At 37.6% G+C, this 15,281-nt stretch overlaps 1 protein-coding gene across 6 annotated transcripts in view; it reads left to right on the top strand.

The window, feature by feature from the left end:
• Nucleotides 1-15,281, top strand: part of PALS1 (protein associated with LIN7 1, MAGUK p55 family member) — a 95,454-nt gene that overhangs the window by 9,000 nt on the left and 71,173 nt on the right. The window contains exon 1 of one of the 6 annotated variants that reach the window (XM_053602273.1): nt 2,094-2,165. The exons of the other annotated variants lie outside the window; for them this stretch is intronic. The gene's annotated coding sequence lies outside the window, so the exon portion shown is untranslated. Of the gene's footprint in view, nt 1-2,093; nt 2,166-15,281 lie in introns of those variants that run through there. 6 annotated transcript variants of the gene reach the window in all.

Raw genomic sequence — 15,281 nt, forward strand, 5'->3', positions numbered from 1 at the left:
CACTTATTAAGTAACTTAGAGTTGGTTGTTTACTTATTTGATTTCCATAGAAGCTTTTCTTTCTTTTCTTTCTCTTTTTTTGAGACAGGGTCTTGCTTTGTACCTGAGCTAGAGTGCAATGGAATTATCACAGCTCAATGCAACCTCAGACTCCTGGGTTCAAGTGATCCTCCTGCCTCAGCCTCCCAAGTAGCTTCGACTACAAGTGCACACAACCACACCCAGCTAATTTTTCTACTTTTTGTAGAGGTGGGGGTCATTCTCTTGTTCTGACTGGTCTCGAACTCCTGGCCTCAAGTGATCCTCCTGACTCAACCTCCCAAAGTGCTAGGATTATAGGCATGAGCCATTCTGCCTGGCTCCATGTTTAGTTTTAACTTTCTTAAGGTTAAGAACTCTGCCTTCACAACCTGCTTCTTGTCAGTGACGATCCAAGTTTTTTTCGTTGTTGAATGGAAATGTAGTTTTTAAAAAGGATTTGCAGCAATCTTTTAGATTGACCTTTTATTTCTTGTTTATAGGAATGTTCTCATATGGTTTTCTCTTCTCTGACACTATTTAGTCAAGATCAGAACATTACTCATATCCTTAGTCAGCAATCCTGTAATTGTAAAAGTTTGTTAGATTTTAAACTTAATGACATTTGTATTCTCATCAGTATTCCTTTCTTGTCATATTTTTCTCTTTCCTTTTCTGGTGAAACAAGCTTACTTCTGGCCTTGAAAATATTCTCCATTGTTACTGCTTCATTTTAATTTATAGATAGCACCAGATATGAATCTTCATTAGTTTTAATTTTTGTAAATGTTCCTATTCTGTTAACTCTGAAGTGCTTATTTGGTAGTTCTTCAGTGACAAAGCAAACTATTTTCTCTCTCCCTCTCTCTCACCCTTCTCTCCTTCTCCCTCTTCCCTCTGTCTCTGGCTGGTGTTTTCATTTACATACCAATAAGCCATCTAGGTAAAGGTAATCATCTACTAATTTGCTGACCTTTGGAGCATTTTTTTTTTTCTCTCAAGTAAGGTATAAATCACTTGAGTGAGAAGTTGGAATTTATTATAATACTTTTTACAGGCCCAAAACTTCAGACACAAGGGATTTAGGGAAAGTAATTGATTAAAGAGACAGGAGAAGATCTTTATGGAATACACTGGGAGCAAAGCAATAGCCATCTGTGTACATTTGGTAACTAGGATTCTTTAAGAGTTTGTCATTGTGAGCCAGGTGCAGTGGCTCATACCTGTACTCACATCACTTGACCTCAAGAGTTGGAGACCAGCCTGAGCAAGAGAGCAACCTTGTCTCTAAAAGTAGCCAGGCACCTATGGTCCTAGCTGTTGGGGAGGCTGAGGCAAGAGGATTGCTTTAGCCCAAGAGTTTGAGGTTCTTGTGAACTATGACTCCATGGGCAGTCTATCCAGGGCAACAAAGTGAAACTCTTGTCTCAAAAATACCCCCCAAAACCAACAAAAAGTGTGTTATTGTTAATTACTAACATGATAAAAGAATCAATGCAATTAGAATTATGAACCTCTCATTATATTTTAAAGTGTTGGTGGTCCCTTTTGGAATTTTCTTATAATTAATGCTTTTATTCCTTTGGCAAACTGGTTTCCTCCTATTTTTAAATTAAAGATGTAGTATATTCATATTAGTATGGTAGAGAGGAATTCCTAAATATTAGAGTCATTATTCTAATGGTTATATAAGCACTTCATTTAGAAATTGCTGTTTTATTATGTAGTATTTCATTGTTTATGAAATTATTTAGGGCTTCAGGGATAAGACTTTGATTACTTTGTTTAAAGGAATGAAATTTTAATTGAAGTTTCTATGTTTGTTTTTCTTCTCTCTCTTTTTTTTTGAGACAGAGCCTCAAGCTATAGCCCTGGGTAGAGTGCTGTAGCATCACAGTTCACAGCAACCTCCAACTCCTTGGCTCAAACGATTCTCCTTCCTCCGTCTCCCAAGTAGCTGGGACTACAGGCGCCTACCACAATGCCTGGCTATTTTTTGGTTGCAGCCTTCATTGTTGTTTGGCGGGCCCTGTCTGGATTCGAACTCGCTGCTTGAGCCATAGGTGCCGAGCCTGTTTGTTTGTTTTCAGAAAGTAGTATCTGTGTGTTTTTTCCTCAAATTATAAAGGCAACACATTCTTTTCTGGGTGAGTATTTTATAAGAGATCAAAATAGTACAGAAGTGGAAAGAAGGAACCATGAGGTCTGTTATCCTCACTTTTTATTATTAATTGAAAACAACATTTTATATATTCTTCCAAATTTTTTAACAGATCTAAGTCATAACATAATTTTTTTGTTATAACTTTATAAACATCTTTTATGTCTATTTTTAAAAATGGGATAATACATAAATACCATTCTGAAATTCATTATTTCATTTGCTTTTGTTTTAATGGTATGTCATTTCCAACTTCATGCTATAGTAGCCACGTTAAAAAGTAAAAATAGGGCGGCGCCTGTGGCTCAGCAGGTAGGGCGCCGGTCCCATATGCCAGAGGTGGTGGGTTCAAACCCAGCCCCGGCCAAAAAAAAAAAAAAAAAACCACAAAAAAAAAAAAAAAAAAGTAAAAATAAAATAAGCGATATTAATTTTAACAGTGTATTTTATTTAAGAAAGGATAGGTGTATCAAAAGTATTGCTATTTCAACATGTCGCAAATAAAAAAAGTAAGATAGTTTACAATTTTTTCATACTGAGTCTTTAGTGTGTATTTTACCCTCAATGGCACATCTCAATTAGAATGATAAATTTTTATTAGAAATATTTGATCTGTATTTAGAGTTTACAGTTGAAAAAGTAGATTCAGGGTGGCGCCTGTGGTTCAGTCGGTAAGGCGCCGGCCCCATATACCGAGGGTGGCGGGTTCAAACCCGGCCCCGGCTGAACTGCAACCAAAAAATAGCCGGACGTTGTGGTGGGCACCTGTAGTCCCAGCTACTCTGGAGGCTGAGGCAAGAGAATCACTTAAGCCCAGGAGTTGGAGGTTGCTGTGAGCTGTGTGATGCCATGGCACTCTACTGAGGGCCATAAAGTGAGACTCTGTCTCTACAAAAAAAAAAAAGAATAAGTAGATTCAAATACCCAAATTGTTCCAGAAATATTTAAAAGCTTTCCGATAGTGGATCAAGTATCAGTTTTTAAATTTAAATTAATTAAAATTAAATAAAATTTAAAATCGAGTTCCTCAGTTAGTATAGCCACATTTCAGGGGCTCAGTATTTATAGGTAGCTGTAGCTATCATGTTTGACAGTATAGCTTTAACAGCTTCACAGTATTCCATTATATAGATTTACTATATTTATTCAGTTTTATACTGATGAGGATTTAGGTACGCTTCCTCCCTTGCTATTACAAGTCGAGAATCCCTTAACCTAGAATGCTTCTAACCAGAAGGGCTTCAGATACCCATTTTTTTTTTTAATTTCGGAATCTTTGCATTATTCTTACCAATTGAGCATCCTTGATTTGAAAGTCTAAAATCTGAAATGTTCTAATGAGCATTTCCTCTGGACTCAAAATGTTTTAGATTTTGGAGCACTATGGATTTCCAATATTTGGATTAGGGATATTCAGCCTGTATAAAAAAATGCTACAGTGGACATCCTTGTAGAAATATATTGTATAGGATAAATTTGTAGAAGAGCAGTTAATAAATCAAAGGTTTATTTAAGAATTTTCTGGGTCTGTTATCCCAGCACTCTGGTACGTCGAGGCAGGTGGATTGCTAGAGCCCACAAGTTCGAGACCAGCCTGAGCAAGAGTGAGACCTCGTCTCTAAAAAATAGCCAGGCATTGTGGCTGGTGCCTATAGTCCCAGCTACTTGGGAGGCTGAGGCAAAAAGATCACTTGAGCCCAAGAGTTTGAGGTTGCTGTGAACTATGACACCACTGTACTCTACCAAGGGCAACAAAGTGAGACTCTGTCTCCAAAAAACCCAAAGTAACCAGTTTTGCATATTTATGCCACTTGTTTTTCCTCTAACTGGATGAAAAGCATGACTTTCAGTGTACATACTTCCTTGGGGAAAACAAAAAGGGCAGAACCAGAAGTCATTCCAAGCTGTAACAAATTCAGGTTGGGGGTAAGGAAGCAAATTAGTATCTCAAAGAAGATGTCTTCTCTAATGCCCAATAAATAAAGATCTCAAAAATTTACCCCCTTGTACCCTTTCTCAGGAAGATTTTGGAGGACTCAAGAAAAAGGGAGTCGATGAAGAAAGAGAAAAGAGGTGAGGGGAAGGCATTCCCCAGGATAAGGATGAAGGAATGATGGTGGTTCTAAGTTCTATACACTTAGAGAAGTATGATTGGAGCATGGTTCCGTCAGACACCATGCAGGAAACAGATGGCAAAATCAGCCTCAGTAAAGGAAGAGAGATTAATGAAAGGACTGTTCAGAAAGGTGTAGGCATGGATAAGGGAATTAAAAACTGATGGTAAAGCACCCCAATTCCAGTGTGCTCGTACATAAGAATTCAGGAGTAGTAACTGAAATTTAACAGAGCTCTAGCTGTATAAGTGGGGATGCCAGATGGGAACTGTGGCCTTAGAGGAACATAATGCTTGCCAAACCACAGGAAGAAGCTGGGAGAATAAAGACCCCAACCTTTCTCTCCTTCCACCCAGTGGGTATTTCTCATGGGCTGGAAGCCAAAGGAGAACATAGGTAATAAATCCAGCCATTAGAGTCAACCTTCTAGGACCTGGAGCAGAAGGAGAAGGGGGATGAGTGGATCTGGGCAGAAAGAAAACATTCAGCATAGACCAGGAGGATGGAGGGCTCCAGAAAATTCTCTCTGTTACTTTCACTCTCTCTTACACTCATATACCCAGTTGAAACTGATAGGTTACATGAGTTATTTAGATATGTATATTAAAAAATAGATGCCCCCAAGCAGGGCGTTGTGGCGGGCGCCAGTAGTCCCAGCTACTCGAGAGGCTGAGGCAAGAGAATCACTTAAGCCCAGGAGTTGGAGATTGCTGTGAGCTGTGTGAGGCCACGGCACTCTACCAAGGGCCATAAAGTGAGACTCTGTCTCTACAAAAAAAAAAAAAATAGACACCCCCTCGATTGGTTTTTCAATAGTAAGTAGTATGGAACCATTTTGCTTTTTAAAAAATTATGACTCAGGGAGCTGTGTGACACACAATTATGCATACAACACATATGCAACTTGTGTATTAGGAGCCCATTATATGAAGTGTGTAATAACATTGCTGTTACCGTGCTAGTGATGATTTATGTCACTTTTTTATTTTATTATTTTTTACCAGTAGGCTGTAATCCAAAATGATTATATCACTTAACTACTTCAGTATGATTGTCATTAAAGAATTTATAAGAAATTTCTCTTCTCTTGGGTTATTAAATGTTTTTCAATAGGTATGTATGTTTTTTTTCCTGCCTCCTATGTCTCGTATATTCATTCAAATGTAATGCAACAGGTATTGAGTTTCTAATATGAGTATACATAGTATTGTGCAGGTCCTAAGAGCCGCTACCAGTAGAATGGAATTGCTCCGGAGTATTTACAGCCCAGTTGGGATGACAGTGTGCTCGGACATAAAAATTTAATAATAGGTGACAGTGCCAGGTAGGGCGGATTAATGACAAAATAACCAGTACAGAAAATAAGTGCTTTTAGTGTTGGTTATTAGAGCCATCAATAGGTCTGGGGTTTGAGCTGTATGTAGCAGAATGGAAAAGATGTTGATGAGGATAGGTAGGAGGCTTAGGTGTGGAACCTTAAATTGGCATGATTTGTTTCAGACCACTCTCTTGATATTGTTAACCCTTTAATAACAAAGTAATAGTTCTCACTAAATTATTTTGTTTTACATTATTTGCTTTAATGATTCTTTTACTTTTTTAAGGAAATGAGTTTGGGTAATTTTAACCTTTAACATTGTCATAAAAAATACCGTAGGTGTTCTGTGTATGTATATAAAATATATGCATATACCCTATTTCTGTACACGTATACCCTTTGTTTGCTATATTTTTATTTTTACTTTGGTCCAAAGTGAATGAAAGTAAAAAATAATACACTCCTTTTAAAAATAAGTCTTAACATAACTTATGAAATGCTCCTCTAGGAATTTCTGTATTTTATAAACATGTTTAGATCTTAAGGCTCTTCTACTTTAACCTCCTGTTTATTTTATTTCTTCATTCTACCAGAAATTGTATTTCCAGTCTTGGGAACATTGTCCCCAGGGGAGATATTTAAGCAAAAACATTTAAGTAGAAATGCTTAATCAATTACTCAGGTTCATTACTTTAAAGGAAAACATTAGTTTGATGGAAGAAGAATGGCAGAAATCAGCTCCTATGAATCTCTGTGATAAATGATATTCTGTTCTTAGAATGAATTTTAAGTTTAAAGACCAGCTCTCCATCCCTCAGCAATCCCTATTACTTTAACTGTATTTGGAAAATTACGAATGAGGATATTCATAGTAAGAAGGTCTACTACTCCCCCCCTCACATAAATAGTTCTTTGGTCAAAGATTTTCATTAAAAAAAATACTTGTATGTAGCATAATATTGCACATAGTATGAATTCATCAAATATGAATTAGACAGATTCTGCCTTAGAAGGCTTGCAGTTTACTTGGGTTGGTCTGATTTCAAGGTGGAAAATAAATGCTACAGCAGAGGCATAGATTAAGTACCCTAGGAGTGTAGGTTGTAGAGGAGGGCAGGCAGGACTAAGAAAGATTTCATAAGACACTTGATAGAAGAGGAAAATTTTAACAGATAAAAATTTTGAACAGAGGATTTTTTTCCAGTTATAAGAAAGACTCAAGTTGTAGGTAGAGTTGGGAAAGTTCAGGGCTTGTCTGGGAAGTAGCAAGTAGTTTGACAGGAGATAGGGGAGGGAGAAATCAATTGGAAAAGTATTCTAGAACTAGGTCAAGAGAAGCCCAAGTGAATGTCAGGATAGTTGTTGAAGTGGCCTACTGTCAGACTCGAGGTGCAGTCATGCCCTCTAGCTTTTGACACTGCACGAGTTAACTTATTTTGCTAATCTAAGGCACAAAATTGAACAAAGAGACTGTTGTGATGGTTAAATGAGTTAATACATGCCAGGTACTTACTTAGCTCAGTGAATGAGTGGTACATAAATTCGCAGTAAACAGTAGTTTATAACCGGGAGAAGCTAGCAAAACTTGAAAAGGACACTGCCATGGTAATAGAGGTACTTTAAGAAAGTTATTCTGGCAGTACTATGTAAAGTGAAAGACTGAGATTGGAGAGACTAGTTAAGAAGCTCATAGAAAAACTCATGCAAGAAATATTGTGTATATAAGGTAGTGGCATGAGAAGGGAGAAACTGGGGTGTATGTGAGATATTATGGTGGTAGAATTGATAGGAGTGGTATAATCAGCTATAAGTAATATATTTAGTGATGTTACAGTTATGAATTCCAAAATACTTAATTTGACCCAGTGAGATCGGTAATTTATCTAAGGGGAGTTAGTCTGTTGTATTTTTAGAGTATTCATTTTGAAGGTAGAGATTAATATTAGAAACTTTGTTCAAGTTATGATACATGACTAACTTTGGTAGGACATACTGAAACTAGAGCAATATAGAATAGAGAATAACAGTTTTTATAATGTCACCAGGAAACTGGAATGTTGGCAGCTAACATAGCACTGTGGATCCACATACGGGTTCAGTCATCTGGATTTTGGTTCCTGTCCTATTACTTCTAGCTCTGTGACTTAACTTTCAGTACCTGCCTATCTAGAGAATGGGGGTATCTGACCTGTCTACCTTTCAGGACAACTGAGGAGATCAAATAAGTTTAATGTGCTTGAAATTGGCTATAAAAGTCAAGATGCTTTACAAATGCAAGGTATGCATATGTAAATTACTTACAAATTTGCCCTTTTTAGCCTCTTTGATGTCCTGTCTAGCAATTAACAGCTTGCTAAAACTAAAACTCCCACTTTAAGTTAAGTAGTTTTTTTTTTTTTTTTTTTTTTTGTAGAGACAGAGTTTCACTTTATTGCCCTCAGTAGAGTGCTGTGGCGTCACACAGCTCACAGCAACCTCCAACTCCTGGGCTTAGGCGATTCTTCTGCCTCAGCCTCCCGAGTAGCTGGGACTACAGGCGCGCGCCACAACGCCCGGCTATAAGTTAAGTAGTTTTAAAGTGGCATTTGTCATCTTCTTTCCAATTCTTAATCACCACTGCCACCCAGGGAGGAAAATCCTGTTCTCAGAATTTTTCTGTTTTAAAGATTCCATAATTCTCCTAGGTTCAGTTGGCATATTCAGTATTTTACAATTATATTTGGCTCCTGGTCTCCAAATCCTGTCAAACTGTCCTTTCTAATAACCACTGTTCAAAATTATCCCTTTTCGTTCCTTCTGCTGCTTCCTTTTCACTGCCATGTGTAAAGTATTAAAACATTCTCTTTATTGGCCTCTCACACTTTCCCCTAGTCAACTGTGGTTATAGGATAGAGTAGATGTAGCTTTCTAAAAAGCCATGTTTTTGTTGTTCTCTAACTCAGAAACCTATAGTGTCTCAGTGCTTGTAAGAGAAAATTCAAACAATTTAGCTTTAGCTTTCAGAGTCAACTTGGGCTTTATCTTCTATCTCTTACAGTGGCTCTGTTCCTTATCTAAACTGTTCTTATTCTTCAACAAGGTCATATATACCGTATTCTTGATTAGTAGTCATATACAGAAAAGCCATATTGCAGGTAATTTTAAAGCACATATTTAAAAGTCCACTACTAGCCAGTTTGAAAATGTTATAAATTACCTTTTGTCCTAGTGCCCTTTAAAAAAAACTTTGCTAACCTTTTGGATACATTTAAACTTTTATTACTAAGGTGATAATGGAGCAGTTCAAATAACCAACCATTTGATATCCTTGATACTCTTTGGCTTCCAACCAAACCTGCCATGACTGTGTGGTCTTGAATATTTCCAAAGACCTTTAACTTTGCATTTGATATGAGCAAGTAGAGAAGTTCTACTGATTAAAAACAAAATATTTTTTACTTCAGGAGATGTTATGTATAATATATAGGTAGCCTAATTATCTGATTTTAAAAAAATCACATGATCTCTTGTGCTTGCCTCTTCTTTGTATAGTTAGGTACTACTATAACATTGTGATATTCACATTTATAAAGGGACATGGTGATCCAGTATGCATCCCCACTGTTTCCTGGGTATGCTTAAGGTAAAAGCTAAAAAGCAAGAAGAGGCTATTAATGTATTTGGATCTGCAAATGTTTAACCTTTCTCATACAATTTCATCATTCGAAAGAGAATCTCTATGGACAAGTGAAAAGCACTTGTCCCTTCAAAATAATAAGGCAGAGAATTTTAATGACCAGTAGAAATTTTTATCTTTCTCTTCTCTTTGTCTTTTTTTACCTTTCTCCGTCTTTCTCTTGGTATAAGACTAAATGTAAATAATGGTAAGATTTAAGAGCTTCTGTTCTGAAGGCATACAGACTTGTTATGAGCCTTGGCTCTCTGAGAAGCAGTTTAACCTCTCCGTACTTTTTTATTTATTTATTTTTTTGACAGGGTCTCACTGAGTTGCTCAGGCTGGATCTCTAAGTCCTGTGCTTAAGGGATTCCCCCAGCCACACCTGAGTATTTGGGATTATAGACAGGTGCCACTATGTGTGGCCCTACTTGTTTTTCCCATCTGTAAATTGAAGATGACTTTAAGGAGTTGGAAAGGTTCAGTGAGATAACAGATGAGAAGTTCCTGGCTCTGTCCCAAGTAGTGCTGATGCTTTTAATTCGCCTGCTAGGGCCTCCATCACTGCTTACTCAAACCATTTAAATAATCATTCTGCTTTTGTCCTCTGTAAAGTAGGGATAATAAATATTTTTATTTTATTATTATTATTTTTTTAGAGACAGAATCTTACTATGTTTCCCAGAGTGGAGTGTAGTTGATATTCACAGGTATGATCATAGTCTCTATAGTGGGGAACACCTGTTCTTGAGCGAGCCTCCCACTTCAGCTCCCAAGTAGCTGGGATTATCAACCACAGAGCCTGGCGGTAATTGCTGAATGTTTATTTGGAAGAGCCGTTTGGGCCAAAGACTTTGTTTTTACTTTCTCTCTATTTTTTAGAGACAGGGTCATGCTTTGTCACCAAGGCTAGAGTGCAGTGGCACAATCATAACTCATTGTAATCTCGAATTTATGGTCTCAAGCAATCCTTCTGGCTCAGCCTTCAGAGTAGCTAGGACTACAGGCAAGTACCTCCATGCCTGGCTAATTTTTTTATTTTTTATAGAGGCAGGGGTTACTATGTTGTCCAACCTGGTCTTAAACTTCTAGCCTTGAGTGATCCTCTGCCTTGGCTTCCCAAAGTGCTGGGATTACAAGTGTGAGTTATTACACCCAACCCACTTTGCTTTTTTAAACCTCTGTCCTTTCTTGTCATTGGGAGATAACAATAGTATTTTCTAGGATTGTTTGAGAGTAACTGTATGTAAAGTTCATAGCACAGTGTTGAGTACACAGAGAAAACCACTAAATAATATTAACGGTGTTCATTAAATATGTTTTGACTATAACTTTTTTAGTCTTTCCTTGTTTGGGCCATATTTATTTATTTATTTATTTATTTTTTAGAGACAGAGTCTCACTCTATTGCCCTTGGTAGAGTGTCATGGTGTCACAGCTCACAGCAACCTCCAACTTCTGGGCTTAGGCATTCTCTTGCCTCAGCCTCCCAAGTAGCTGGGACTACAGGCACCTGCCACAATGCCCAGCTATTTTTTGTTGCAGTTTGGCCGGGGCCGGGTTTGAACCTGCTACCCTCAGCATATGGGGTCAGTGCCCTACTCCTTGAGCCACAGGCGCCGCCTGGGGCCACATTTAATTTAACTACATAATTTATCATTTTGTATGCATATTTTGTCTTTCCAGCCAGATGATAAACTATTAATGGAGGGAAATGTATCAGGTATTGGAATGTATTAACTAAAAGTGTTTGCTTTGTTTCTCTGGCTCAATATATAGTGTAAAAAATTATTTGGCAGTAGTTTTTATTCATTTGCTGTGTTACTATTCTCTTGGTAATCATTACCTTATTGAATTGCTTGGTTTTTTGTTCTCTACCACTAAGTATTTGTAATTTAATCTTGGAATGTGACTTAAATTTTCTAGACCTTTCTTTTTTCTTTTCTTTTTTTTTTTTTTTTTTGTAGAGACGGAGTGTCACTTTATGGCCCTCGGGTAGAGTGCCATGGCATCACACAGCTCACAGCAACCTCCAACTCCTGGGCTTAAGCGATTCTCTTGCCTCAGCCTCCCGAGTAGCTGGGACTACAGGCACCCGCCACAACGCCCAGCTATTTTTTGGTTGCAGTTCAGCCGGGGCTGGGTTTGAACCCGCCACCCTCGGTATATGGGGCCGGCACCTTACCGACTGAGCCACAGGCGCTGCCCTCTTTTTTCTTTTTTTGAGACTACTATGTCACCCTCTGTAGAGCTCTGTGGTGTCACAGCTCACAGCAACCTCAAACTCTTGGGCTTAAGCGATTCTTTTGCCTCAGCCTCCCAAGTAGCTGGGACTACAGGCACCTGTCATAACTCCTGGCTATTTTTTTTTTTTGGTGCAGTTGTCATTGTTGTTTAGCAGGCCAGAGCCGGGTTTGAACCTGCCACCCCCAGTACATGTGGCTGGTGCCATAACCACTGTGCTGTGGGTGCTGAGCCAGGACCTTTTTTTAACATTTGTAAAATAAGAGGAGTGCTGCACTTGAGAGTTTTGTTTCTTTTAAACTTTTAAGTCAACAACTTTTTTTTTTTTCTTGAGCTTTAAAAAGATAAAAGATATGGGCGGCGCCTGTGGCTCAGTTGGTAAGGCGCCGGCCCCATATACCGAGGGTGGCGGGTTCAAACCCGGCCCGGCTGAACTGCAACCAAAAAAATAGCTGGGTGTTGTGGCGGGCGCCTGTAGTCCCAGCTACTTGGGAGGCTGAGGCAAGAGAATTGCTTAAGCCCAGGAGTTGGAGGTTGCTGTGAGCTGTGTGAGGCCATGGCACTCTACCGAGGGCCATAAGTGAGACTCTGTCTCTACAAAAAAAAGAAAAAAAATTAAAAAAAAAAAAAAAGATAAAAGATAAAAAATAAAAAATAAAAGTGAGCCTCTGTTCTTATCTTCCCATCGATTGTCAAGGTGACTCTTAGAGTCCTGTTCTGAATGTTTTGGAAAACACTCGATTAAATGATATGTAAGAATTTCAGCCTCAGCGTTTATTACTAATTTGGAAATTAACAGTACTTGAAAAAGAGTTGAGAAAAAAGCTTCATTTTAGGTGGTTACAAGGAAGATTGGCTATTCAGTGTTGCCTTGTGTATGTGCAGAGCATGTTATATGAGTCAATGCTTCAGTTTTGAGGTATATTAGACAGTGTTCCAATGTTTGTATAATTCAGAGTTTCTCAACTTTGCATTTTGGACTGGATAATTCTTTGTCCTGAGGGTACTATCCTGTGCATGTTTGGTTACCTAAAAATGTAGTTTTTGCCCCTGTGTTTTCTTCAAGTTATTTTACAGTTTACAATCTCATGTTTGTCTTTAATCTATTTTGGGTTGATTTTTGTACTACAGATCATGTGAGTAAAGGTCCAGTTTCATTCTTCTGCATGTGGATATCCAGTTTGGAAATTAATCTTTTTTTTTCCTGCAGTTTTTGGCCGGGACCCAGTTTGAACCCACTACCTCCAGTATATGGGGCCAGCACCCTACTCCTTGAGCCACAGGCACTGCCCTGGCAATGAATTTTTGATAAAATTTTGTAAATGAATATTTTATCATAATAGATGGTTAGCACATTGTAAATGCAGCAATATTTTTCCAGCCCTTTTGTCCATGTTACCTTATTGTAATTTTTATCTCGACAGTTGCATGACCTAGAATCATAGGATGAGAATTAGAACTTGTATACTAAATCTTTCCATTGTAGGTATATTTTATATGGGACTTTTGCCAGAAATGCAAATTCTACTAAATATCTACAATTTTCCATCTGAGAAAAATGTATCATCTTAGCTAATGATTCTACCTTATTGATATCCAGCTGAATTGTCAGGAATCATACCATTCTTTTCTGTCCTTGAGGGCAGATGATCTATGTGACTTGTTATATGTTCTAAGTTATATGATGTAAGTAATCTATGTGATCTTAGGTCTATGTGATCTAAGTTATATGTTACCTGTACTTTTATTTGAAATCTTTATTTATTGATTTTTACTTTGAAGTTTTTTTAACTAAGGAGATTTTACTTTCACTTTTTACAAATTTATTTGCTTAGTGCATTCTAAATACAGTTAGTTTTAAAGCTATGAGAATAGCAGTGCCTTCTTTGGAATGCAGTTATCTGGATGATAAATGTAGGTACTTCTTTCTGAAATCTAAACCATGAACTGCATGGAATTTTAGAAATGCCCTTTATTATAGGACTTGTCAGGCATGGTATTCCATTAAAAAGTAAACCCAGGACTTTTAATTTAAAAGGCTTGATTGGGCTCAGCACCTGTAGCTCAAGTAGCGAGGGCGCCAGCCCACATACACTGGAGGTGGCAGGTTCTAGCCTAGCCCAGGCCTGCCAAACAGCAGTGACAACTACAGCCAAAAAATAGCTGGACATTATGGCAAGTGCCTGTAGTCTCAGCCCTTGGGAGGCTGAGGCAGGAGAATTGCTTGAGCCCAAAGAGTTTGAGATTGCCTTGAGCTGTGATGCCCCTGCACTCTACTGAGGACGACATGATGAGACTCTGTCTCAAAAAAATAAAAAGGCTTGATTTGTGAGTTGTATGAATAGGCCTAAATTGCCTTAAAAACTTTTTTTTAATGGTATCTATTGAGTTAAAGAAGTTCCATTTACTTAAGATATAGGGTGTTTTTTTTTAAGTTTAATATTTATTAAAAAGGCTTTTTAGTTCTCTAAGAACTAGATTTTCTGATTAAATCTTGGGGAGTCTGTTTATTTTTGTTTATATTGTATCCTTTTTACTGAGTGGTGATTTCAGAGTGAATCCCTTGCATAACTAGCCCAAATACATCTCAGTTTTAAATTGTATTTACTTGGTTTTGGACCTAAGTAAGTTCTTTCTGTGAAGCTGTATGGGCCATTCTTTGTTGGGAATTGAAATTTATACATTGAGTTAAACATATATTGAGTAATAGGGTCTTTTATGTGATGTTAGTGTATGACTTGTTTTTGGAATATACAATGATCTTTTTAAAAAATCAGATTCTTTGAGATATAATTGAGCAGCGAGATGTTATTGTAAGTATAAAATTTGAGGTTTTGTTTTCTTTTAAAATCAGCTAAATAGGTATAACTTTCATTAATGTTCAATGATTTCAAGTATTCAATTTAATGAATTTTAAAAATAGCTTTATATAAGTATAATTTTACATTTCATAAAATTCACATTTTATGGATACAGTTTCTTTTAGTAAATATATATCATTATGCAGGCATGACCAAAATCTAATTTTAGATCCCTTCTATCATGTGAAAAAATTCTCTCAGGCCCTTTTGCAGTCAGTCTCACCTCTCATCACCAGGAAACCACCAAACTGCTTTCTGTAATAGTACTAGTTCTGACTTCCTAGAAATTTTATATAAATGGAATTATAGTCTTTGGCATTGTGTTTTTGAGACCATTCATCTTTTTGTTGCTGAATAGTATTCCCTATTTTGTTTATTTACCAGGTGAAGGATAGTATCCAGTACTAAACTAATATTAATAATTCTCCTATGCATATTCTATATACATCTTAGTGCCTTTTACAAATAAAAATATGCTTTTATTTTTCCTATGAGGAATTGCTGGGCATTATGGTAAATGTATGTTTAACTGTCTAAGGAAACTGCCGAACAGACTCTGCTATTTTACATTCTTACCAGTATTGTGTGGGGGTTTCAGTTTCTCTGTGTTCTGACTAATGCTTAGTATTGTCAGCCTTTTTTTTTTTTTTTTGTAGAGACAGAGTCTCACTTTATGGCCCTCGGTAGAGTGCCGTGGCCTCACACAGCTCACAGCAACCTCCAACTCCTGGGCTTAAGCGATTTTCTTGCCTCAGCCTACCAAGTAGCTGGGACTACAGGTGCCCGCCACAACGCCTGGCTATTTTTTGGTTACAGTTTGGCCGGGGCCGGGTTTCAACCTGCCACCCTCGGTATATGGGGCCGGCGCCCTACTGACTGAGCCACAGGCGCCACCCTGTCAGCCTTTTTA

This window comes from Nycticebus coucang, chromosome 9 (genome assembly GCF_027406575.1).
Source record: "Nycticebus coucang isolate mNycCou1 chromosome 9, mNycCou1.pri, whole genome shotgun sequence".
NCBI lineage: Eukaryota > Metazoa > Chordata > Mammalia > Primates > Lorisidae > Nycticebus > Nycticebus coucang.